The sequence below is a fragment of the Mustela nigripes genome, chromosome 4 (assembly GCF_022355385.1).
Source record: "Mustela nigripes isolate SB6536 chromosome 4, MUSNIG.SB6536, whole genome shotgun sequence".
Taxonomy (NCBI): Eukaryota; Metazoa; Chordata; class Mammalia; order Carnivora; family Mustelidae; genus Mustela; species Mustela nigripes.
The window spans coordinates 174,568,862-174,594,951 of record NC_081560.1 but is presented as its reverse complement, the minus strand read 5'-3'; the positions used below and the strand labels follow the sequence as shown (position 1 = coordinate 174,594,951).

The 26,090-nt window shown below is 36.0% G+C and overlaps 1 protein-coding gene and 1 pseudogene across 23 annotated transcripts in view; one reads left to right on the top strand and one right to left on the bottom strand.

Annotated features, from left to right (window-relative positions):
- Window positions 1–26,090, bottom strand: part of VTI1A (vesicle transport through interaction with t-SNAREs 1A) — a 351,190-nt gene that overhangs the window by 287,984 nt on the left and 37,116 nt on the right. The window lies entirely within an intron of this gene.
- On the top strand, window positions 8,114–9,093 carry LOC132015479 (lysine-rich nucleolar protein 1-like; annotated as a pseudogene).

Sequence of the window (26,090 nt, the reverse complement as noted above, 5' to 3'; positions counted from 1 at the left end):
AGAGAGACTATAAAAATAAACCAAATATAGAGAAATGATATCACAAAGAATGTGGTATCAAAATGTAAATAAAGTGAGATTAAAATCACTTAAGAGCACACTGGAAACAGCAAAGAAAAGGACCCATAAACCTAAAAGGAGATCAATGAAAAGTATCCAAACCAAAACACAAAGATACAAAGAAAAAAGATACAAAGAAAAAAGCAAAGCAAGGCATATAAGAACTGTGGAATGATATTAAATGACCTAACATATTTATAATTGGGAGTCAAAAAAGGAAAATAGAGAGAATGGGGCAGAAGAAATATTTAAATAAATAATGACTGAAAACTTTATAAAACTGATGAAAGAGATCACCCCATAGGTCCAGCAAGCTCAATGATTCACCGGCAAGTTCACAGCTGCTGCAAAGAAACCACACCTAGGTACAACATAATTAAACTGTCTGATGAAGCACAAAGATACATAGCAAATCTTAAAAGCAGCCAGAGGGTAAGGGAACATTCGTCACAGATAGAGAGCAAAAATGGCATAAATTATAGAAGACCTTCTCACCAGTAACAATGGAGGCCAGAGGATAATAAAATTATATCTTTACAGTGTAGAAAGGTTGGAAAATAAACCTGTCAGACAGTCAATGTCCAGTGAAAATATTATTTAAAGCTGATGATGAAATAAAGGCCTTTCTCCCTCCACATAGATAAAAGCAGAAAGAATTCATCACCAGCAGAACTGTCCAACTGGATATGCTAAAATGAATTCTTCGACCAAATGGAAATTGTGAGTTGCATGAGGGAAGAAAAGAGCTCCAACAAGTAAATATCTGAGTGGATATAAAAGGCTTTTTCTAAGTATATGTCGTAAGGCTCATGGCATTTATAGAAGTAAAATGTAAAACAACAAGGGAACAAAAAAGGGTGGGACGGATTTCTACTATGGAAGGTCTTAACATTGTCCATGAAGTAAAATGAGATTGTTTGAAAGCAGAGTGTAGTAACTTAAAGATACATACTGTACTCTCTTACGGGAACCACTTAAAAATACCACAGAGGTATTCTTAAAAATTTAATGTAGGAGATAGAATGTAATATTAGAAAGTGTGATTTATTCTAAAGAAGGCAAGAAGTAAGGAGCAAAAGAACAAAGAATAAGCACAGTATATATATACACAGTCATATATGTAAAATACATGTCATATACATGTCAAGTATACCTCAGTAAAGCTGTTTTTCCATCACAGGAAAAAACAAAGTGAGCACTAATACTATTATTACTTAACATTTTACTGAAAATACTAGCAAACATAATTAGACAGTTAGAATTAAAGCAAAAATTACCACTACTGAGAAATGATGTAATTATACATCTCAGAAACTCAAGAGACTCAACTGAAATAGTAAATTACAAGTGAATATAACAAGAGAGCAAGCTGAAATAGTAAAATACAGAAAACAATTCATATATACAAATGACAACCAGTTAGAAGATGTAATGGAAGAAAGGCTCCCATTTAAGGTAAAAACATAAAAGATAAAACAACCAGGAATAATTTTACCTTAATTGATTTATAATCCTGAGGTGAAAAGGCCTTTCTAACTATGATTCTAAAGACAGAACCATAGAAGATAGATTATTTGGGGGTGCCAGGGTGGCTCAGTGGGTTAGGGCTTCTGCCTTTGGCTCAGATCATGATCCTAGGGTCCTGGGATGGGCGGTGAGCTTCCCCCATCACCCACCCACCGCCTGCCTCTCTGCATACTTGTATCTCTATCTGTCAGATAGATAAATAAAATCTATAAAAAAAAAAAGATAGATGATTTTGACCATATAAAAGTTAAGTATTTTTGAATGGCAAAATATAGAACAGTGAGAGAATAAATTTAGTGTTCAATTTAACAAAGTTTAAAGACAAACTACAAACTGAAAAAAAAAAAAACCAAATTATATTTTGAACAAGGGCTAAACTTCAAGACATACCAGTTAATACCTTGTAGACATTGTGGGTTTGGTTCCAGACCACCACAGTAAAGCCAACATTGCAATATAAAGCGATTAAAATTAATTTTTTGGTTTTCCAGTGTATATAAAAGTTATGTTTATATTGTACTGTAGTCTAGTAAGTGTGCAGTAGCCTTGTGTCTAGAAAAAAATGTACATACCTTAATTTAAAGATATTGCTAAAAAACGCTAACCATCGTCTGAGCTTTCAGCAAGTCATAATCATTGATCATAGATCATCATAAAAAATAATAATAGTGAAAGGGTTGAAATATTCAGATAGCATTGAGAATTACCAAAATGTGCCATAGAGCCAAAAAGTGAGCAAATTCTGTTAGAAAAATGGCATCAACAGAGTTACCACAAACTTTCAATTTGTAAAAAACACAGTTATCTGTGAAGCACCATAAAATGAGGCATGGTTGTACAAAGGATTCTTAGACATTAATATGAAAAAGAGCAACAATCAGCAGTCCCCTAACCCCCCCAAAACTCACAAAGGGTAAAAACAGTTCCTGAAAGGGGCACCTGGGTGGCTCAGTCATTAAGCGGCTGCCTTCAGCTCCGGTCATGATCCCAGGATCCTGGGATCGAGGCCCACATCGAGCCCACTTCAGGCTGCCTGCTTGGCAGGAAGCCTGCTTCTCCTTCTCCCACTCCCCCTGCTTATATCCCTCTCTCGCTGTGTCTCCCTATGCCAAATAAATAGATAAAATCTTTTAAAATAAAAAACAGTTCCTAAAAACATTCCATCTCACTCATGAGAAAAGTTTAATGAAAACTACATTAAGCTACCCCTTTATTTCTATCCATTTGACCAAAATCCAGAAGTCTGATACTTCATGTTGTAAGTGAAAATTCATTTTGTGAGTAACTGTTGTCTCGTGCATGGCCATGGCAAGTGTCAACGGGGATATGCCCCACCGAGGACGAGTGTGGAAGGGCGATCAATATTACAAATGCACACACTCTTAGAAGAAGTTCTATTTTTTTCTTTGCATGAAAAATGACAAAGTTCAATGTCATTCAGTGCAGCACTACATGCAATATCAAAAACCGTCTACCGGGGGCACCTGGGTGGCTCAGTGGGTTAAGCCGCTGCCTTCGGCTCAGGTCATGATCTCAGGGTCCTGGGATCGAGTCCCGCATTGGGCTCTCTGCTCAGCAGGAAGCCTGCTTCCCTCTCTCTCTCTCTGCCTGCCTCTCTGACTACTTGTGATTTCTCTCTGTCAAATAAATAAATAAAAAATCTTAAAAAAAAAAAAACCGTCTACCAATAGGATTGGTTGAATAAATCTGGTACATTCATACAATGGAACACTCTTCAGGTATATATATAGAATGCGTGACTTTTTTACATACTGCTCTCCAAGATCAATTGAACAGTGAAGAAAGCAAGGTTCAAAATAGTACGTACAGCTTATGTTGTCTTGTTATTTAAAGGGGGGGGAGGGAGAAGAATGTACATTTTGTATTTGCTTGTATATACGTAAAGAAAAGCTGAAAAGATATACAAAGAATTAGTAACAGCAGTTACCTAGGTTAGGGATTTGGGGAAGAGTGGAGTGGGGAACTGAGATGGGCAAGAGAAGTGGGAGGGAGAATTTTTCCTGTATAAATGATGATCATCTTTAATCAGTACCATAATCTCCAGTATCTACTGGGGAAAAGTTTTCCAATAATGCAACAAAAACCTTCAGGTTATATTTTTAGGACTTTTTGGCAATTGTTAATGAATACTTTGAAGGATAGTTTAAATAATGGGGACATTTTAGGCATGAGATTAAGAAAAATTAAAAAAATTTTAAAAATAAAAGAAGAACTGTACCGTGGAAAAGTTTCCCAAGGGAAAAAAGCAGGAATCCCCATGTCTGACTCAACTGAGTCAAGTGGCTTGGGCAGAATGCTGAACAGTGTGCCACAGGGTGCAATCGCACTTTGGCCCCTGTACCAAGGGATAAGTAATCCAGAAAATGTTACCATTCATAATCTCTGCAGATCCAGCACATCAGACTCTTGTGAATGGGTAAAATAAGAAATGGTAACTAAAAACCCAATCCATAACAATATAAATGCACTATTTCACATGGATCACAAGAAATAAGACTTTCAAAACCAATCAATTAAGTGATAAAAGATTATGTCTACCAAACAGGCCAGAAGATATTAAACTTTATTATATTATATTTGTAATATTATATTATATAAACAATATTATATTATTATAATGTAACTATATTATTATATATTAAACATTAATATAAGGACTGTTCTCTTCAAGTCTCCCTCCAAGCCACGATTCTGTTAGTGGAAGAAAACTTGGAAAATTTATTTAAAGAAAGCATTTGATCAATATCAAAAATTTTAATTTTAGGTTTCACGAATTACAATATTATCACCTTATCAAATGGGAATCCTCTCCCTTCTCAGGAAAAGCAACAAGCAACACAAAAATTTGTTTGCTTTCTTGTAGGGATAAGAGAAAGCCAAGGCAATTTAAATTAAAAGCATACTTCAAACTTCCATAAAAACTCTGTTTTGTTTGTTCCTAAGGAACCAAGTTGTAAAAACATGAAAATTAGTTGCTTGCAGGATACCAACACTAGAAATAGAATAATGGGAAAGAAATCAAGTTAGCTGTGTTATAAGAAACAAAATAAGTAGGTTTAATTCTAAGCTACCAATAAAAAAAGCACATAGACTTAAATTAGAGTTTATACTTTCTTGAAAAGGTCAAGATCTCCCTATTCCTGAGCAAGTTGTAGACATGTGGTTCCAGGGACTAGAGCCAATGTTAATAAAACAAGATCATGCTATTGATCACAAGCAGGAGTTGGGAAGAAAATGAAGACAGTTATATACAAGTCAAGTCTCACTTTAAGAAAAATAACTAAAAATACACAATCTGATGATAATAGGTCAGCAGTCATGTTCACAGAAATTTAATACATGTAAAAATCATATGCAGGCATCCTTCTAATACCCCACATTTATCACATCACATTGATTAACCATTCAGTTCCATTTGATGTATGGAACATTTCTCTCTCTCTCTCTTTTTTTTTTTTTTTTTTTTTTGGTAAGGATAATTGAGTTGGGAGGCCACAGATATCCACAGATATAACTACAGATACTAATCCCTAATTTATCCATGACAGGTAAAAAAGAAGTATACTAGATTTAAAAAAAAGAGTAAGGATTCTAGTATATTTTGCTACTTAACTACAACAATGGCTAATCACATTATGCTTATTTGTAAAATAGCAAAGAGGATATAGAATTGTAGAAGTTGGAAGACCTAAGATCATAGAAACTGGAGTAAATATCTACTTTAAAGGTTCCCACATACAACTATGCTCAATACTACTGTAAACTCATGCAATATCTCTTTAAGAAAGCTATATTTTCCTTAAGACATTATTTTGGAAAACAAGATGCTACTAGTCCCCAACTTAAAAAAAAAAAATCTTATTATTTAATATATAAGTAAATTTTTGGTATAAAAGTTCTAGATCTTGGGGGAAAAGATGAATAGCTATTCCCCCCAAAAAAGTTTTTGTTTTCAAATAGGAATTAAATCATGGAATTTTTGAAAAATGTGACTATTAATACTCTTTAAAAAGTATGTTAAAATATTGATCAGGAGTGAAAAGAATTTTAGAAGTAATATTTATTACTTCTTTCATTTTCTCTCTCTTTTTTTGTAAATGACTTTTAAAAACTATAATCTAGAATTTGCTTTAAGAGAGAATAGAAAGATGGAAAATTCTTAAAATAGTTTAACATAGAAGACCAGAAATATTTGAATTAACTATAAACTAGACTATGTCATGATGACATAAAATAAGGACTGCTACTAGTTTTTTTTAGAAAAAAATTTCGATTAATAAAGCCACAAAGTTTTACTGAGAATCTCATGCTCAAAAAAGATAACGAATCTGAATAAAACTATAGGCATGGAATTCTGCACCATTCACCAATTTGTCCATTCATTTCTGCATTTGTTTAGCATTTTTTAACAGGACTACATGCCAGGTATTATATTTTTAATAAAGCAGATTCCTGGTGTGAACTCCTCAGTGAGGTAGGCATTAAGACAAATAACGTTAATAAGTATAAACTTATAAACTTGGACTATAACATTGAGGTTTGTATTAGTACGGTAGAAGGCAGGAAGGAACTAGCCCGGTTTGATCAGGTCAAGAATGGTTTTACAAAGGTGATGTGTGACCTGGGGTTTACATGAGTAGTTTATCAAATGGAAAAGAAGAAAGGATAACCATTGCAAAACAAAGAAATAGAATATGTACCATAATTAAAGCCTAAAACATGACGCATGACACCACAGAATGGGGTACTTTGACAAGTCTGGACGAAGAGTGAAAGGGGAAGAACTGTCAGAAAAAAACAGAGGAAGGGATCATCCTAAGAGGCCCTGACAATGTTAATCAAGAATTCAAAGCTGAACAGCTCACAGGCTTTTCCTCTAAGATCAGAAAAAAGGCAAGGGTGTCTACTCTCACCACTTTAACTCAACATAGAACTGGAAGTCCTAGCCAGAGTAGTTAGGTTAAGAAAAAGAAATAAAAGCAATCCAAACTGCAAAGGAAGAAGTAAAATTGTCTCTGTGTACAGACAACATGATGTTATAAATATAAAATTCTAAAAGCTCCATGAAAAAAAAAAACCTTCTGGAACTAATAATTCAGTAAAGGTGCAGGATATAAAACCAACATACAGGAATCAGTTGTGTTTCTATCCACTAACAAACTACCTAAACAGGAAGTTAGGAAAAGAACCCCATTTATAATAGCACCCAAAATAATAAAATAAATAAATAAATAAAATAATAAAATCCTGCAAAATCTTGAAAATTATAAAACACTGATGAAAGGAATTAAAGAAGACACAAATGGAGAGGCATCCCATGTTCATAGATTGAAAACAAATAGTGTTTTTTTCTTTTGAGAGAGTAAGAGAGAGGACACCTGCACACACGCTGAGTCCAGGAGCAGGGAGGGACAGAAGGAGAAGGAAAGAAAGAATCTTAAGTAGATTTCATACACAGCACAGAGCCCAAGCGAAATTCAGTCTCAACGACCCTGAGATTATGACCTGAGCTAAAATCAAGAGCCGAACAATTAACTGAGCCACCCAAGCACCCCAAGAATTAATATAGTTTGTTTATTTTGTTTGATCTGCTATATTTTTATTTTTAAATTATTTTTTATGTATTTTGGGTTTTTTTTTTGTATTTTTTATGTATGTTAGTACATCCTTAGTTTCTGATGTAGTGTTCTATGATTCATTGTTTGCATATAACACCCAGTGCTCCATGCAATACGTGCCCTCCTTAATACCCATCACTGAGCTAACCCATCCCCACACCCCCAACCCCACTAAAACCCTCGGTTTGTTTCTCAGAGTCCATAGTCTCTCATGATTCAACTCTCCCTCTGATCTTCATTTTTCCCTTTTTCCCTTCATTTTTCCCTTTTTTCTCCTAATGTCCTCCATGCTATTCCTTACGTTCCACAAATCAGTGAAACAATGATTGTTTTTCTCTGTTTTTCTCAGTTGTCTTTCTCTGCTTGACTTATTTCACTTAGCACAATCCCCTCCAGTTCCACCCATGCTGATGCAAATGGTGGGTATTCATCCTTTCTGATGGCTGAGTAATATTCCATTGTATATGCAGACCATATCTTCTTTATCCACTGATCTGGTGAAGGGCATCTCAGCTCCTTCCAGTTTGGCTATTGTGGACATTGCTGCTATAAACATTGGGGTACATATGGCCCTTCTTTTCACTACATCTGTACCTTTGGGGTAAATACCCAGTAGTGCAACTGTTGGGTCATAGGGTCGCTCTATTTTTAATTTTTTGAGGAACCTCCACACTGTTTTCCAAAGTGGCTGCACCAACTTGCATTCCTACCCATTGTAAGAGGGTTCTGCTTTCTCTACAACCTCTCCAACATTTGTTGCTTCTTGCCTTAAATTAATATATTTTAAATGTCTCTACTACCCTAAGTCATCTACAGATCTAATGCAATTCCTATTAAAATCCTACTAATGGCTTTTGCATGGAGGTGGGAAAGACTGGCCTATAGGAATGATTACCAAAACCCACAAAAGAGACCTGGGCCTTGGGCTCCCCGAGAAAAAGAAGAAGGTGATCAAAGAACCAGAGACTCAATATTCAGTTTTAAACAGTGACAATTATTTCACTGAGGTCTGTCCCACAAGAGCCACATCCCCCTCAAAGAGTGTGGTCCAAGGGCAGGTATCTGAAATGCCTCTAGTGAAGAAAAAGAAGGGCCACAGCACCCTCTGTGAGCAGTACTTAGAACCTGATACCACGGTATGTGCTAAACAGAGAGAGAAGCTGCCCAGCCCCAGGAAGCAGCTTCTTAGTTCATTTTGAGTTCCAAGGTGGGGAGGAGAAATAGAAGATGAAGTCCTTATGGCCTCTGACAATGTGCCCTGGCTTGAGAGTGAAGACCTTCCTGGACCCCAGACAGGGAGAGAGGGTGACCAGAGTTGGCAAGAAGGAGAAAAAGGCCCAGGAGGCTGCAGCCTTCTCAGCCAGGAACCCTTGGTTCTGTGAGTCTGGGGACGCTCTGTAGGGTGCTTGGTGGGGAACGATGGTGAGGAGCAGGCAGCCTCAGGGCAGAAATGGAAGCAGGGAAGCCCCAGGGAATACACTGTGAAGATGAAGAAGAAAAAGGTGTCACCAGAGGGGAGACACTCCCTAGGGTACCTTGAGCTCTCTAAGTCAGTAGAGAGGAAAAGAAGAAGCCAGTCAAAGTTGAGGCTCCAGAATCCTTCCCAATAGGACACAACCCCAAGTCCCTGGCAAAGAAGAAAACAAAGTCCAAGGAAAAGGCCGAGTAGCCAGGCACTGCAAAGCTGGCTCTGAAGAGGAATAAAAAAAAAGAGGAAAGAGCAGAAGTAGCAGGAAAACCAGGAGAAGAGCAGCCTGACACAGACATAGAGATGGTGCTGGAAATGAAAGGCCATACACATGGGCGCACAGACACCAGGCGATGTGAAAGGCCTTGCAAGAAGCGACTGAGTGTGAGGCAGGCATGACAGAAGTTTTGGAAGGAGGGGAGGGGACAAGAACACAGTTTGGCCAGTGAGATACACCTGGGTTTGAAAATGTGCAACAAAAACTGACATTTCTAAAACTTATGGGTAGTTTTAGAAATGGGGCCCCTTCATTAACCTGATTGGAAGGCCCAACATGGCTCTCAACAAGGCGGCGGGCGGCCACCCCCCTGCCACAGAATCTGCAGCCGGACTATGACCAGGCCACGAGCCAGCAGTATGATGGGGACACTGGCCTTGGCTTCTTCTCCACAACCTCAGACAAAATCTTTTGTATCAACAGGAGTGCTTTCAAGTCAATCAAGTTTGAATATTAAACTCTACTGTCTTATCCTTCAAAACAGCCAAAATTGCTTTTATTATTCAGTTATGCAGATGGAAGCTATCAGACACTTGTCTCAAATTAATCCTCTGCAGAGATTAAGGAAAACCATGCCCATGTGCTTGGACGTACTGGGGTCAGGGAAGCTCATGTGTCAGAAGCCAGAGAACACGTGAGTGGCTAATACCTATTTGCTGTGTTAAGCATTCCATCCCTGTTTGAAGACATCAGCATACATAAATAACTAAATTTGTTGAGTACCTAGTATATGCTAGGTACATACTAATGTGTTTCCCTTGCATTAATGTATTTAATCTTAATAATTATGAAACAGATGCTATTACTACCCTCAGCTTACCAATGAGGAAACGGAGGTTCAGGGATGAAGTAATAAAATTGCCCGGGTTCACCCAAGAAAAATCCTAATGGCACTTTTTACAGAAATAGAGTAAAACAATCCTACAATTCATGTGGAATTGTGAAGGACCACAAATAGCCAAATCAATCTTGAGAAAAAATTAAAGTGGAGACATCACATTTCTTGGTTTCTAAATATATATATAAAAAGCTACAGTAAACAAAACAGTATGATGCTGACAAAAAGATAGACATATTGACGAATGGAATATAACAGAAAGCCTCGAATAGATCCACACACATATGGTCAACCGATCTTTGACAAGGGTGTCAAGAATACACAACGGGGAAAGCACAGTCTCTTTAACAAATGATGCTGAGGAAATGGATATTCCACAAGCAAAATAATAACATTGATCCCTTATTATACACCATACACAAAACCAACTCAAAATGGATTAAAGACTAAATATAAGATCGGAAATCACAAAACACACATAAAAAAGAAAACGCAGGGGGAAATCTTCATGAAATTGATCCTGGCAATGATTTTAGATATTAACAAAGGAAATAATCAACAGAGTGAAAAGGTGACCTGTGGAATGGGAGAAAATATTTGCAAGTCATATATCTGAAAAAGGATTAATCTCCAAAATGTATAAGGAACTCCAAAAGCTCAATAAAAAAAAAATAATAACCTTATTTTAAAATGTGCTGAGTGTGAATAAACATTACTCCAAAGAAGATATACACATAGGCTATGCGAAATGTTGCTCAATGTCACAGGTCATCAGAAAAATGTAAATTACAACTACCATGAGATATCATATCTCATATCTGTCAAAATGGCTATTATTAAAAAAAAAAAAAACAAGGGCACCTGGGTGGCTTAGTTGGTTGAGTGACTGACTGCCTTCGGCTCAGGTCGTGATCCTGGAGTCCCAAATCAAGTCCCGCATCAGTCTCCCTGCTCAGTGGGGAGTCTGCTTCTCTCTCTGACCCTTCACCTTCTCATGCTTTCTCTCTTTCTCTCAAATAAATAAATAAAATCTTTAAAAACAAAAATACAAAATATAAGTGTTGGAGAGGATATGGAGAAACTGGAACCCTTACATACTATTTGTGGGAATGCAAAAATGTACAGCCACTATGGAAAATAGGACAGAGATTTCTTGAAAAAACTGGAACTAGAACTACCGTATGGTTCAGCAATCCCAATTTTGGGTATTTATTCACAATAACTGAATTCAGGAAGATGGAAGAGGTATTAGCATTCCCATATTCACTGCAGCCCTATTCACAATAGCCAAGATGTAGAAACAACCTAATGCCTATCAGCAGATGAATGGATAAAGAAAATATGGTACATACATGCAGTGAAATACTAGTCAGCCTTAAAAGAGAAGGAAATTTTGTCCTATGAGACAACATGGATGAATCTTGAGGACGCTAAGCCAAGTGAGATCAACCAGTCATAGAAAGACAAATACTGTGCGTTTCCCCTTATATGAGCTATCTAAACTAGTCAAGCAAGAATCAAAGAGTGGTATAGTGGTTGCCAGGGACAGGAGAGAGGAAAGATGGAGAGTTCCTAATCAACTGGCATAAAGTTTCAGTTAAACAAGATGAAGAAGTTTTAGAGACCAGTTGGTATGACACTGTATCTATAGTGAACATAATATTGATACACTTAGAAATTTGGTAAGAGGATAATCTCAGGTTAAGTGTTCATATTACAATAAAATAAAATAATTTTAGAAAAAGGTTATGAGGGGGACACAAAAAAATGTGTCTATTCAGACTACCCAAAGGAATATCTACCAGTTGAAGCAACACTGTCCTTCTGAATATATGATACCTCTAGGAAGTCACATCAAGAAAAAAGTGATGGTCGAAATCCTAATTGTAAACAGAGGTCTACTCAACCTTTATTTAAATTTAGCCCCATATGAATAAGCTAAAACACAGTCAATCACTGGGATGAATATATCCCATAAGAATCAGCTATTCTGTTCTCTCTAGTTTAAATACATTTGTAAAGTATAGGTATCAAAAAGTGTCACCAAAGAAGCTGGTAAGGAAGAAAGGGAGGGAGGGAGGGAGAGAGAGAGAGGAAGAGAGAGAGAGAGAAGTAGCAGCAAGAAAGGAAGGAAGAAAAGAAGGTGAGAAAGAGAGAGTGTGGAAAAGAACACACACACACACACACACACACACACACACACAAATCAGAAGTTTGATCTAATCAGATTTACATTTTTAGAGAGTTTCCTCTACACTCAAGTGGAAAATAGTCCAGAGAAGGACTAGAGTAAAGGCAGAAATTTCAGGCTTGATCTTAAAAGTTAAGAGAGAGACCATGTGGTCCTCAATGAATAGAAGAGTGAGGACGGAGGGGAGAGAGAGAGACTGTTGAGGTGGAATCCATGGGACTTAGTGACAATTAGCTGTGAAGTCAAGGCCAAGAAACAAGTATGAAGTGTCTCCCATGGTTCTCATGTAGGTAAATGAGTAGATGGTATACTAACCAGCATAACCAATATACGCATTAGCCAGTAAAATGAAGGCAGGAAGAGAAACAGATTTTGGAGGAAAGATAATAAGTTTAATGAGTTCAGGTTGGAACATTGTATCTGAACATCTGTAAAAAAGGAACACATGCAATAGATAATTGAAAAAAAATGGTACAGTGTGCGATGTTGAAAATATGGGCTAGAGACATGATTTTGAAGTCATCAGTGCATAGGCATTAGTAGAAGCCATGGGTATATATAAAATTAACAGAGAGAACAGAGGGATGACAAGTCAAGACAACAGTGATCTGAAACCCCCCAAATTAAGGGGAGCACAGGAAAAGAAAATCCAGTGAAGATAGGAAGAAACCAAGCAAGCATGGTATCAAAGAAATTAGTTTCAAGAAAATGGGAGTAAGGGTGCCTGGGTAGCTCAGTCAGCTAAGCATCTGACTTTGGCTCGGGTCATAATTTCAGGGTCCTGGGATGGAGCACTTTTTCTCACTCTCCCTCTGCCCCTCTTTCTCCTTGTGCTCACTCTCTCTCAAATAAATAAATAAAATCCTTAAAAATAAAAAAGATGGCAGTGAATCAAATGCTATGTAGAAGGAATACAAGTATGATAAAAAAGAAAGGGACCTCAGAAACAGGGGTCACATGTGACTTTAGCAAAAAATTTTCAGAGATATATCTATCATAGATGGAAGCAATACAATATAAAAAAAAACGCACCCCAAATTTTCCTTATACATATTTTTAAAATCAATATCTCCTTTTCTCTAAATGTTGGAATATTTACACAGTATAAGAGACAAGATAAAACCACCTGCCCCAAAAGTTGGTTATTTCTTCATTTACTTTAAATTTTTCCTGACATCTAGCAGATGAATGATTGATTGTACCACCATGTCCATCCCATTCTCTTTGGACAAAACTCTACTGGATAACATTTTAGTCCCTGTGGTGAAAAATAGAATAATTCAGATAGGGACGCTTAGGAAAGAAGACATTTGTTAAAGTGACAGGCTACCTGAATAGAACACCTACCACTTGAAGCAACAGCATTCCTAAGAAAATTGTTCATCTGAATATCTAATAACCCTTGGAAGTCACATGAGAGAACGAAGTGCTAGTCAAAACTCCAACTGCAAACAGAGGTCTACTCAATCTTTATTTGACTTGACCTGATGTGAATAAACTCAAAAGATAGCCAATTGGGATGAATACATCCCACAAGCTTTATTTGTTCTTTTCTGTCTGATTTAAGTATATTTGTAAATTAGTCATTTTGCTCCCCTAGTAGCAGCACATTTTATTATTTTCTCTAAAAAGAGCATTTAATGAAAGTACTGCCTTCATTGGTGATGGTGGTAGTGGTGGTGCTGAGGTTATTTAATGAGTGCTTGGATCCTGCAGGTAAATCAAGAGGGAAAGTACCCATTTTCAAGCAAAATAAACCACCTCAAACAATCTTATAGAATAAAGTATCAGTATTATTTTTTTTAAAGATTTTATTTATTTATTTATTTGACAGAGAGAGAGAGAGAGAGATCACAAGTAGGCAGAGAGGCAGGCAGAGAGAGAGGAGGAAGCAGTCTCCCCGCCAAGCAGAGAGCCCAATGCAGGACTCGATCCCAGAGCCCTGAGATCATGACCCGAGTCGAAGGCCGAGGCTTAACCCACTGAGCCACACAGGCGCCTGAAAGTATCAGTATTATTAACATTCTATAAATCATCCAATAATAGCACTTCAGAATTATAAGGCTCTTTAAGAATAACCTAACCCCTTTCCCCTACAGATGACAAAAATGCAAATTATGGTCTAATGAAATAGAGCAGTTCTTTGGTAGTATAAATCCAGTTGCGCTGTTGACAAAGTTTTAGTTTTAGCTAAAACTCAAGTTCACTCTGAATGCCTGGACAGAGAGCATTTATACACAGTACATAATCCAGTGGAGGAAGGACGTACCAAGTAACACCAAATGTTCTGAACCATACTGGAAATTACTGATAATCAATTATATTATTTTATGATATTTAATATAAACAATGACTGAAAATGATGTCTGATTTCTTGGTTTAAGAACCACAAATTTTAGGAGAGGATAATCAAATATCTTTCATATTTTTTTATATATAAAAACTGGCACTATGGACACATGGATGGCTCAGTCCGTTAAGCATCTGCCTTGGGCTCAGGTCATGATCCCCGGACCCTGGAATCAAGTCCTGCATTTGGCTCTTTGCCAGAGGCTCTTTGGAGAGTCTGCTTCTCCCTGTGCCTGCCACTCTTCCTGCTTTGTATTTTCTCTGACAAATAAATAAATAAAATCTTTAAAAAAAAAATCATAACTGGCACTAGTTTTATGTGAGACTCTATATTAGCAATAAACTCTAACCTACTTACATATTCATCTAGACTTATTTTCCAGAGCTAGAAAATACAACTGGTGAACTACTGTGAAATCAATAATTAAACAGTACTACTACACTGGGCAAACACGTGACTTGTGGGTTTACAACTGAGCAAAGTTTCGTGCCAGAGAAATTGTTTTTCTTGGGGATTTTGGCCTAATCTAGATTATGCTTTACTCTGGAATTGAGTAAATGTTATTTAAAAACACACCTAATTTTAAAAAAATAGTAACTAAAACATCTATTTTAAAAAAATAGTAGCTAATATATTTTTTGAGCTTATTAGGTATCAAACATTATCCTAACAGCTGTGTGTGTGTCTGTGTGTGTGTGTGTGTGAATTCACTCTTCACAACAATCCCGAGGTAGACACTATTGTTATTCCCACTTTGCAGATATGAAAACTGAGACAGAGATTAAATAAGTAAATAGTTCAAGTTCCAACAGTTAGTAAGTGTCAGTAAGAACATAAAACCAGGCAAAGCATCTAAGGTAAATCACTTTCTATAATGAATCCAATCACATTTACTCAAATGTTTTCTTTCTTCGACTACCCCCTTCCTCCATTGTTGAAGAAGGAATAGCCAACATGTTTTGTGTTGTGGTGGGATTTTCTTGTTTTTGTTTTTTAATTTTTAAAGCCATTTTTTTTTAATAAACATATATTTTTATCCCCAGGGGTACAGGTCTGTGAATCGCCAGGTTTACATACTTCACAGCACTCACCATAGCACATACCCTCCCCCATGTCCATAATCCCACCCCCCTTCTCCCAACCCCCCTCCCCCCAGCAACCCTCAGTTTGTTTTGTGAGATTAAGAGTCACCTATGGTTTGTCTCCCTCCCAATCCCATCTCGTTTCATTTATTCTTCTCCTACCCCTTAACCCCCCATGTTGCATCTCCACTTCCTCATATCAGGGAGATCATATGATAGTTGTCTTTCTCCGCTTGACTTATTTCTCTAAGCATGATACCTTCTAGTTCCATCCACGTCGTTGCAAATTAAAGTCACTTGTTTTAAGCATTGGTCCAACTGGCAGCTGCATGGGTTGGAAAAAAGGAATATAAATAATTTCTAAAAAATTTTATATGGTTATGACCATATAAATGGTCTGCCCAAACATTCGTAATAACTTAGGTTCTTAGCTGAAACAGTTCTTTGGTAGAGGCACAGCCAAGATCATATGGACCAGAAAATTGTACTGTCCATTTTAGCAGAACACAACCTCATTATCATGATCATTTAAAAACTTAAAATTAGTAGCTAATAAATATCTGTTTAAGTGAAATGAACACTGAATTTGTTTAAGAGAGCAACAAATTTACTTTAATGATCTTCATACACAAACATTTCAATGATCATGGTTGAGAGTGACCAAGTCAGGATTTAAAGGGATTTATGGAATCTTAGTTCCTGCTACTCAAGCTACAAGTTCTTTCAAGGTCAACAGTGACTGTCATGCTGACAATCTAGTGGGCACTCTTTTATGTCTCCTTTTACTCAACTTCTCAACAGTATTCAATTTGGTTGAAATGTGCTCATTCTTTAAATAGTCTCTTCTGTAGAAATGATCTGGCTTTACTTCTATCTCACCAGCTGAGCTTTTTTTTTTTTTTTTTCTAATTCAATTCAAATCATTCTCTATTTGAGCTCTAAATGCTATAATTCCTGTGAGCTTGGTCAAGAACCCTCTTCCTTCACTCTCTTCTCCCTTAAGTATTTTCATTTATTTCTAAAGCTTAAATACTATCTAATGCTGATGTCAAAATAGATCTAACTCAATTTCTCCTCTGAAATCAAACTTGGTATTTCCAAGTGACTATTTAATTTCCCCACTGGGATGTCTCATAGGTATTTCAAGTTTAAAACATCTGAGAATGAATTATTGATTCTCAAAACCATTCCCCCACTAAACAAACAAACAAACAAACAAACAAGAAATGACTTATCCTACACTAGTCTTCCCCAACTCAGTAGGTAGTGTCACCCACTGAAAGACCTAATTATTAAAGCTAGAAACTTGGGAGTTTATCTTTGATTCCTTCTTGAGAAATATTCCTAGTATTCCTAGATTAAACAAATTGAGGAATCTCTCTGTGAAAGAGACAGAGGAAGCAAGTGAAGCAAAATATTTAGTTACTAAATTTAAAAAGAGGAAAACGGGATTACGGTACTCTTCTTTCAACTCTTCTCTATACTTGAAAACTTTCAAAACAAAGAGTTTAGAAAAAAAATTTTTATTAAGGTACAGAAAAAAAGGCTTTGATAAATTATTCTCTTCAACGAGACTGAACACTGGCAGATGGCCCATTATTGAGCTAATATTCTTTTTTTTTTAAAGAGAGAGAAAGAGGGAGAAAAAGGCAGGGAGAGGGAGAGAAGAAAAACTCAAGCAGACCCCACACTAGTGCAGAGCCTGACATGGAGCTCGATCCCACAACCCTGAGATCATGACCTGAGCCAAAATCAAGAGTCAGAGGCCAAACTGAGTAACCAAGGCACCCCAATGAGCTAATATTCTTAAAGCAAAAGCACTGTGGCAGAAAACTTAGGCTTCTTCACTGCATCTAGAAAGATCAGCTTGTGAATTTCATAGACCTTTTTTTTAAAAGATTTTATTTATTTATTTGACAGAGAGACATCACAAGTAGGCAGAGCAACAGACAGAGAGAGGGGGGGAAGCAGGCTCCCCGCTGAGCAGAGAGCCTGGTGCAGGGCTCGATTCCAGGACCCTGAGATCATGACCTGAGCCGAAGGTAGAGGCTTAACCCACTGAGCCACCCAGGCACCCCTGAGTTTCATAGATCTTAAAAAATTATTGAGACCTTAAGAGCAATTGACTTAGTATTAGGAAAAAGAAACTAACCAAAAAAAAAAAAAAAAAAAAAAAAAAAAAAAAACCCTCCAAAAAATAAAACAAAACAAAACTCTGATTCTTAGCTTCCCAAGCCTATTTTCCAAATTTTATTTTAGCCTAGCAATATTAGTATGGAAAATAAGGCAGAAAATGGCTAAAGTTTAAATTTTTCAAAAAACCTGTAAAGGAAAATTTCGAGCTTTAAATATTTATCTTAAAAAGAAAGAAAGAATCTTAAAAAGAAACCTGTTACTTCAGAAAGCTAGGAAGAGAAGAACAAATGATACATAAAGCAGAATAAAAGGGCAATAATGGCGATCAAAGCAGAAATCAATGAAATAGAACACAGATAACATAATGAAAACCAAGGAAGCCAAAGGCTGGTATTTTTTTTTTTTTTAAGAGATCTAAAAAATTGATAAACTTTTATCCTGGCTAAGAAAAAAGAAAACATAAAATTACCAAAATCAAGGATGGAAGAGGAGAAATTGTCATCGACGCTACAAAAATTAAAAGAATTATAAGGGAATATTATGAAGAACTTAATGCCAACAAATTAGGAAATTTAGATGAAGTGGACAAATTGTTAGAAAGACATAAATTATAAAAACTGATTCAAAAAGAAAGAAATAGAATAGACCTATAACAAGTAAAGAAATTAAATTAGTAAAAGGATCTTTTAACAAAGAAAAACCTAGCTCTATAGACTTTACTAATGAATTCTATCAAACATGTAAAGAAATAAACAACCTACACAAAGACAGTTACAAACAGAGGTGAAAACAGTTCTCAGTCTATGAGACCAATACCACAAGGATGCCAAAGCCAGGTAAAGATAAAAGAAAAGGTAGACCAATATCCCTCATAAAGATAGATATAAAAATCCTTAACACAGTATGAGTTGCCAAATCTGGCAATGCATTAAAAATACAATATGACAAAGTATAACTTATCCCAAGAATATAAGACTGGTTTAACATGTAAAAATCAATTAAGGTAATATACATCATAGGAATATAATAAAGGACAAAAACAATACAATTATCTCAGTAGACAAAGAAATAGCATTTGACAAAATCCAATACTCATTTATAATACAGATTGAAAGCAAACAAGGAATTAAAGGAAAATTTCTCTACCTGATGAAGGATATTTATAGAGCAGCTAGCTATAGCTAGTATCAATCTAATGGTTAAAATCTTTTTTCCCCTAAAATTGGAACAAGACAAGAAAACCCATTCTCACTACTTCTAGTCAACATTGTACTGGAGTTTTCAGCCAGTGCAAAAAGGTTAATCAATTAATTATATTAATTTAACTAATTAATTATATTAATTAATTGATTAATTATATTGGAAAGAAGTAAAACTGTCCTTATGCATAGATGACATGATCTTTAATGTAGAAAATCTGAAAAAATCTACAAAGAAAACTAATTATTAAGTGAGTTTAGCAAGGTTGCAGGAGACAAGATCAATATACAAAAATCAACTGAATTTCTATTACGAACAATGAACAAACTAAAAATAAAATTAAGAAAAAAATCCATTCATAACTTTAAAAAAATAAAATTTTTAAAAATAAGTTTCAGTAAATAAATGTAAGACCTGAACTGAAAACTGTTAAAACATTGCTGATAAATTAAAGAGTATACAAATAAAAAGATGAGAAGACTCAATATTGCTTAGATAACAACGTCCCCATTCTGATCTATATTGAATCTATTTAATGAATCCCTATCAAATCTCAACAGACTTTTTCATAGAAATTCACAAGTTGACTCCTAAAGTTGTATAGAAATGCCAAGAACTGAGATTTTTTTTAAAAGAACAAAGTTGGAGGGGGCGCCTGGGTGGCTCAGTGGGTTAAAGCCTCTGCCTTCGGCTCAGGTCATGATCCCAGGGTCCTGGGATCAAGCCCTGCATTGGGCTCTCTGCTCTGCAGAGAGCCTGCTTCCTCCTCTCTCTCCCTGCCTGCCTCTCTGCCTACTTGTGATCTCTGTCTGTCAAAATAAATTTTAAAAATCTTAAAAAAAAAAAAAGAACAAAGGTGGAGGATTTATACTATATGATTTCAAAACTTCCTATAAAGCTACAGTAATCAAAACACTGTGGTACTGGTATATAGATCACTGAAACAGAATCGAGCCTCCAAATATAAGGCCTTACATTATGGTCATCTGAGTTTCTACGAAAGTGCTGAGGGAATTCAATGAGGTAAAGATAAGTCTTTTCAACAAATGATGCCAGAATAATTGTATATACATAAAAACAAAAAATAACTGAGATACTTTACCTCTTACCATACCAACAAAAAAGTCAAAATAGTCATAAACCTAAATATAATAGTTAAAAATATAGAACATCTAGAAGAAAATCTTTGTATACTTGGGTCGGGCAAAGATTTGTGAGATACAATACCAAAAGCACAATCCATTCAAAAAGTTAGTCAGTGGAACTTTATCAGAATTTAAAACTTTTGTACTTCAAAAGGCATCATTAAGAAAATGAAAAGGCAAGCCACAGTGGGAGAAAATATTTGCAAAACCATATATCTGATAAAGCACTTGCATCTAGAATACACAAAAAACTCAATCATAAGAAGACAAGCAACCTAATAAAAAATGGGTAAGAGATTTGAAAATACATTTCATTAAAGATATATAAATGTCTAATATGCAAAGACATACTTAACATTGTCAGTTATTACAGAAATGCAAATTAAAATACAATGAGATGTTTTTACATATTCCCTAGATGCCTTCGATCAAGAATATCAACTGCTGACCAAAATGTGGAGATTCTGAAACCCTCAAACATTGCTGGTGGGAATATAAAATGGTAAAATCGCTTCAGAAACAGTGTGGCAGTTTCTTGAAACATATATATTTACCATAAGATCCAGCAATTCCACTTCTTCATAGCTTTCCAAGAAAAATGAAAATATGTGTCCACAAAGACTTGTATGTGGATTTTCACAGCAATGGAGTCAGAATAGTAGAAATGGCAATCAATCCAATGTCCATCTACTGGTAAATGGATAAATAAAATGTGTGACATATTCGTACACTAGAATATTACTCAGTAACAAAACAAACTACTGATAATACTAGAATACAGATGAACTTCAAAAATACTATGATTAAAAAAAAGCTCTATAGAGAGAAAACAGATCAGTGGTTGCATGGGTTTGGGAATTGGAATGAGGCCTGACTACAAATGGGCATGAGGGAACCTCTAGGAAGTGTTACGAAACTGGACTGCGGTAATGGTTGCACAACTATATAAATATCCTAAAAAGCACTGAATTGTATCCTTACAATGAAAAATTGTATAATATGCAAATTATACCTCAATAAATCTGTTTTTAAACAAGAAGCTAGACTGTAAGGACATAAACTTTTAACGAAGAAAGAAACCTAAAATCATATAAAAAAAGGTAGAACTGATGAACTGGAAATTGCCGACTGCATGGAATTTCTGAGATTATAGAAGATTCTTTAAAAGGTCAAAGTCTCCTCCTTCATTTATTTGATTTTTTGTTGTTGCTATTATTGTGGTCAGTGTCCACACTCTGTTATGTATCGCATCTCTATCTTCAATGGAAGAAACACAATCTATCAGTCCCTTAGTTTATTATATATTGAGTGCCAATATTTTGGACCTGATCTAATGATCCTATATACTCCTATTACCAAGAAAGTGGGGTAAAGGGAAGGTCGAGATTATATAAGCTTTCTTGATGGCGGGGAACCTATGGAATAAGACAACAGCTGTATTTAAGAGCTTATGTCCAGGGTAGCAGTTCTTAACCTTGAATGAACATTGAAATCACTTGGGGAGCTTTAAAAATCCCTGTGCCCTGGCTGCACTGAGACCAAGGGGATCCAGGTAGCAGTATTTTCTAAAGCTCCCCAGCTGTGTGCAGCCAAACTTGAGAACCACTAGACAGTGGAGGAGGTGGACACTTAAGAACCTTTATGTTTGTGACCGACTGTCTTCTGGGAATGTGGTCTGAAACAGTTGCATTGCAGCATCTACAGCTGCTATCCAATATGGTAGCCACGAGCCATGTGTGATTACTGAGCACCTGAAATATGGATAGTCAGAACTGAAATATACTGTTTATGTAAAATATGCACTGGATTTTGAAGACTTAGTAAAAAACAGAAGGTAAAAATCTCATTAATAATTTTAAACATGTATTGCATACTAAAATAATATTTTATCTGGATCTACTGGGTTAAATAAAATATATTACTAAAATTAATTTTACCTCTTTTCTATTTTAAGTGATTACTAGGAAATTTGAAGTTACACATGTGGCTGCAATAATATTTTTATTGGACAGTGCTGGTATTCATTCTTAAAAAGCATCATAAAATCTCAGAGATGGAAATGACTTTTGAAATCACCCAATTCAGTTCCTTCATTTTACAGCTAAGGAAACTGAGACCCAGAGAAAGTGACTGGCCCTACAACACACAGCTAAAAAGTGACATAGCAGAGATTAGTCAGGTCCCCTGACTCCTGCTGTCTATGGCTATTTTCATCACACTTCCTCAAGGATTGTTAAAACAAAAGTGCTCTATCATCTCCTCCCAAAAATAGAATGTTAATTTAATCAACTGGTACTGAAATATGTACTTTTTACAGAGCACCTTTTTTCCCTCTAGGATGTTCTATGTAAGTCTCGTGCCTACAACATCTCCTGACTTTGGTGCCATACATCCAATGAACTACTCTTGGTGTCATAAAATAAACCAAGAAAAATATAAAAAGATCAAATCTCACATTCTACTTTATACTAGGAAAGGTTACATGTCAAAGGGCACTTGCAGAAATATCACAAAAATAAACTTAAGGGAAAGAAATTGGTAGGGGAGGGCAGACAGGGGGGTTGAAACACAATGAAAATAATACTTTGTGTTCCTATTTTAAGTGCCTTTCTCAATGCTATATGCATAGCAGCTAGAGGCAAGCTGGAAAGCCGCCAGGTCCTGGCTGCCAGCAAAAATTTTGTCACCTCCTTTGAACATCTGAAGTATGTTTACCCAATAGATTTCATTAAATTACACTTCCATTAGGAAGCATACAATGTTGATACTCATCTCAAAGATCAAAGGGATCGCTAAGAGGCATGTCATCCTGCTCCCCAGCTGATTGCTATTTCTGGGCCAATCAAGGAAAGGAGCCAGAACAATACTTAGTTAAAAAAAAAATTGTAGCATCTCCCTAAGGACTATAGACTAAGAATCTGTAGCCCCATTATCAAAATGAGCATATCATTAATGACAATACTCATACAGTGAGTTATTTTAATACAACTCCTACACAACAAACAAGCTGGATTTGGGTCATTAGCTGAATTTGTAAAGCAGTATTTCTGAGGGCTGAAAAACTCTTCAGTAAAGACATAAAGTTTAGAAAATGGAGAAAGTCCCATTTACAAATACAAGAAAAAGATCCAGTTTTTATTAATTTCATTGTGATTCTAAGTAAACCAACAGGTAAGTCAGATTGGAGATGGTTAATTTAATTACTGATGGGCTGTAAGATTTTTTTCTCATCTCACTAATTTTTTTTGATGGGTGATTTAAAACACTCATAAAACAGCAGAAGTGCATTTTTTTTCAAAAATAAAACTATTCCATCTTGGAATCCAATGACTTATGATGAAAAGACTTACCTTCCAGGAGCAAGGAACACTCATTTTAAAGGATATAAGATTTGGCCATGGAAAATTAGGAAATAAAAACAAGTCATTTCAACTAGGAAATAGAAATATTTAATGTTGGGTGAATGGAAAGAGTTAAATATATATAATAGAGTTAAATATATATACATATTTAACTTAGTACCATATATATATATATATATGGTACTGAGAAATAGCTATAAATCCCAAATCCTTTATTTGGTATTAGAAAAGGTAGTTCAGGAAAAGCTCAATGTTCTAAGTCTGATTTCAGGTAGTGGAAACTATTCTCTAGTAATTTTACTGTGGCAAATCCAGTAATCTGCCCAAAATGGGATGAAAGAGGCAAGGTTCCGGCAAGTGTCCTTTCTACCAAACTCTTTCTACAAGCTCTGGTGGTAAAGGTATGTCACCAATCTATAGCCACAACCCAGATTTCAGCTGTTCTCTTTCAATATGCAGTCAACCTCTTGGTTGCCCATATTTGACACATAATATGAACTCTAATTATCTATCTTTTGCAATTAATCATCTGACAATTACATTTCCTGTACTTATAAGCATCCAGCTGGGAACTGAGTTTTATTCTGAGAGAAAAAAGAGGATTCAAGTTTCTAACAAATTACTTCTAATTAACCAGAACCTTTTTTAGTCATCACAATGTAAAGATGCCTACAGCTAGTGAAAGAATTTATTGTTTGCATTCTTAATGATACCTTAAATTTTCATTTAAATTTCCCCAAAAGGCAGTTCTGGAAATGATTGCACTAATGTTAGTTAAATAAACATTCTGTTTGGCAGTACACAAAGAATGGGGGAAAAGAAAGATAATTTCTAAGGAAAAGGAACTTGCAGCATGACCAGCAAGGGCACTCAACAAAATTAAATAAAGCAGAAATTCAAGGTGTCCACCTTCAAAGTGGAAGATACAAGGTATTTTCCAGTAAGTCCAGAAATTGGCAGAGCTGAGTCATACAAATAGTGGAGCTTGGAAGGGATCTAGGAATCATCTACTCCAGCGGCTCTCAAAGTGTGGTCCCAGGGGCCATTTTCAGCAACAACCCGGAACTCTTTAGAAATTCAAATCCCCAGATCCTTGTGGGACCCGACCAATGCCTTTGACTCAGAAGCACTATGGTGGGCACAGCAATCAGCCATCCAGGTGACTCTCACCCACTGGCTTAGTTTAGGAACTACTGATAGTCTAACCACTTCACTGAACAGATGAGGAAACCAAACGCTGACATTAGAGGCCAAAGTTTATACACAAGAATAAAATTAATGACATTGAAGAACTTACTATCATCTTTCTTTTTTATCCAAAAAAAAAAAAAAAAATCTTTGTTAGTATCTAAGATATAATACTGTGGCCTAGCACCTAAGTTCTGGGACGAATAATCCTTGAGATCCAGGAGCTCTTTCCTTTCACAGTATACTTAGCTCTGGAGGTCCTGGGACCTAAAATACATAAACATTCCTAGAGTATTGGTTATAAGGTTCCCTACAACATAAAATTTCACAAATATTAAACTAATAAGAAATGAAGACCAGAGAGAGGAAGCCAGGGTCTTACTGGACTTTGAACCAAAAAACCAGATAGATACAAGAACAGCATTTTGAAGATTGTGTTATATTGGAAAGAACACTGGATACATAATCAAAGAATCTTGGTTTCTCCTTCTTGCTCAGCCAATCAGTCACCTTGGGCAAGCCACAGGGCATTCCTGGCTGAGGATGTGGCTCCTCATCTCAAAACACCTCCTTCTGCAGGGCTTCTGGAAAGATAAAATGCAAACTGTCCTTAACAGAGCCTTTGGTACATAATGAGCACTTAATAAACACTAGCCTCTTCTTCTTCTTCTCTTTCAGTTTTCAGAGAATGCAGACAGAAACTGTATTCCCAGCTTTCTTGATTTGTGTCTGAGAGGCTCTATCTAGCTCCATTCTTAAAAAGCATAGTTCTTTCTAGACATCGACACGTTCTCCATTAGCCCTCAGCAATGTTCTCTCCATGCTGCTTACCAGATATCCAGAAAAGCACTGAAGCCCTCATGGGTTGTTTTTCAATATTTCAGAAAAATTAACAGTGATCATATACTTCATCAGTACAAGACTACACAATTAACTAAAACATCAAGTTTTTTTGTTTTGTTTTGTTGCTTTAGGCTGGAATATATGAACTCAGTTCTCTCATACTGATTTAACAAACCTTGGCTTCTCTCACATATTTAAAATTCTATCTCCCTAATTTTGTTAATAAAAAAATAAGGAAATCAATGCTTCCTTAATAAGTGTTCTTAATTTGGTGTGCCTGGTGGTGAAAAGACCGGAAAACCTAATGGCTTTATTTCAAAGATTTACATGGGAATCACTTGGGACCAACTCAGGTCTGTGGGACCACAATCTCCCAGGGGGAGTCCTTGACTTGTGGCTGTTTTTTGTTTGTTTGTTTGTTTTGTTTTTAAATGCCACAAAGACTTTGTGCACTCCTGGCCCATAACTACTGCTAATCTGTACTACCTTTAATACGGAATAGAAAAGGAGGAGCCATAGCCCTGACTTCTAACTATGACTGTCAGCTGCCCAAATGGACCAGGATTTGGGGTTGGATAATGCACACTGTGAATTTAAAATTATGGGTACTAATTGGTGAGAAGAAAGGTCCTTCTACACTCATCAGTGAGAAAGGGATGTATTTTCAGAAAACTTCTCACAACTTAAGAAAGACGGGAAAAATAAACCCCGCGGAGTATTTTAATGCAAATACTGTTCCTTAGGGTATAAGGCTAGAGTTTGTGATCATTTGATTGCTTGGGAT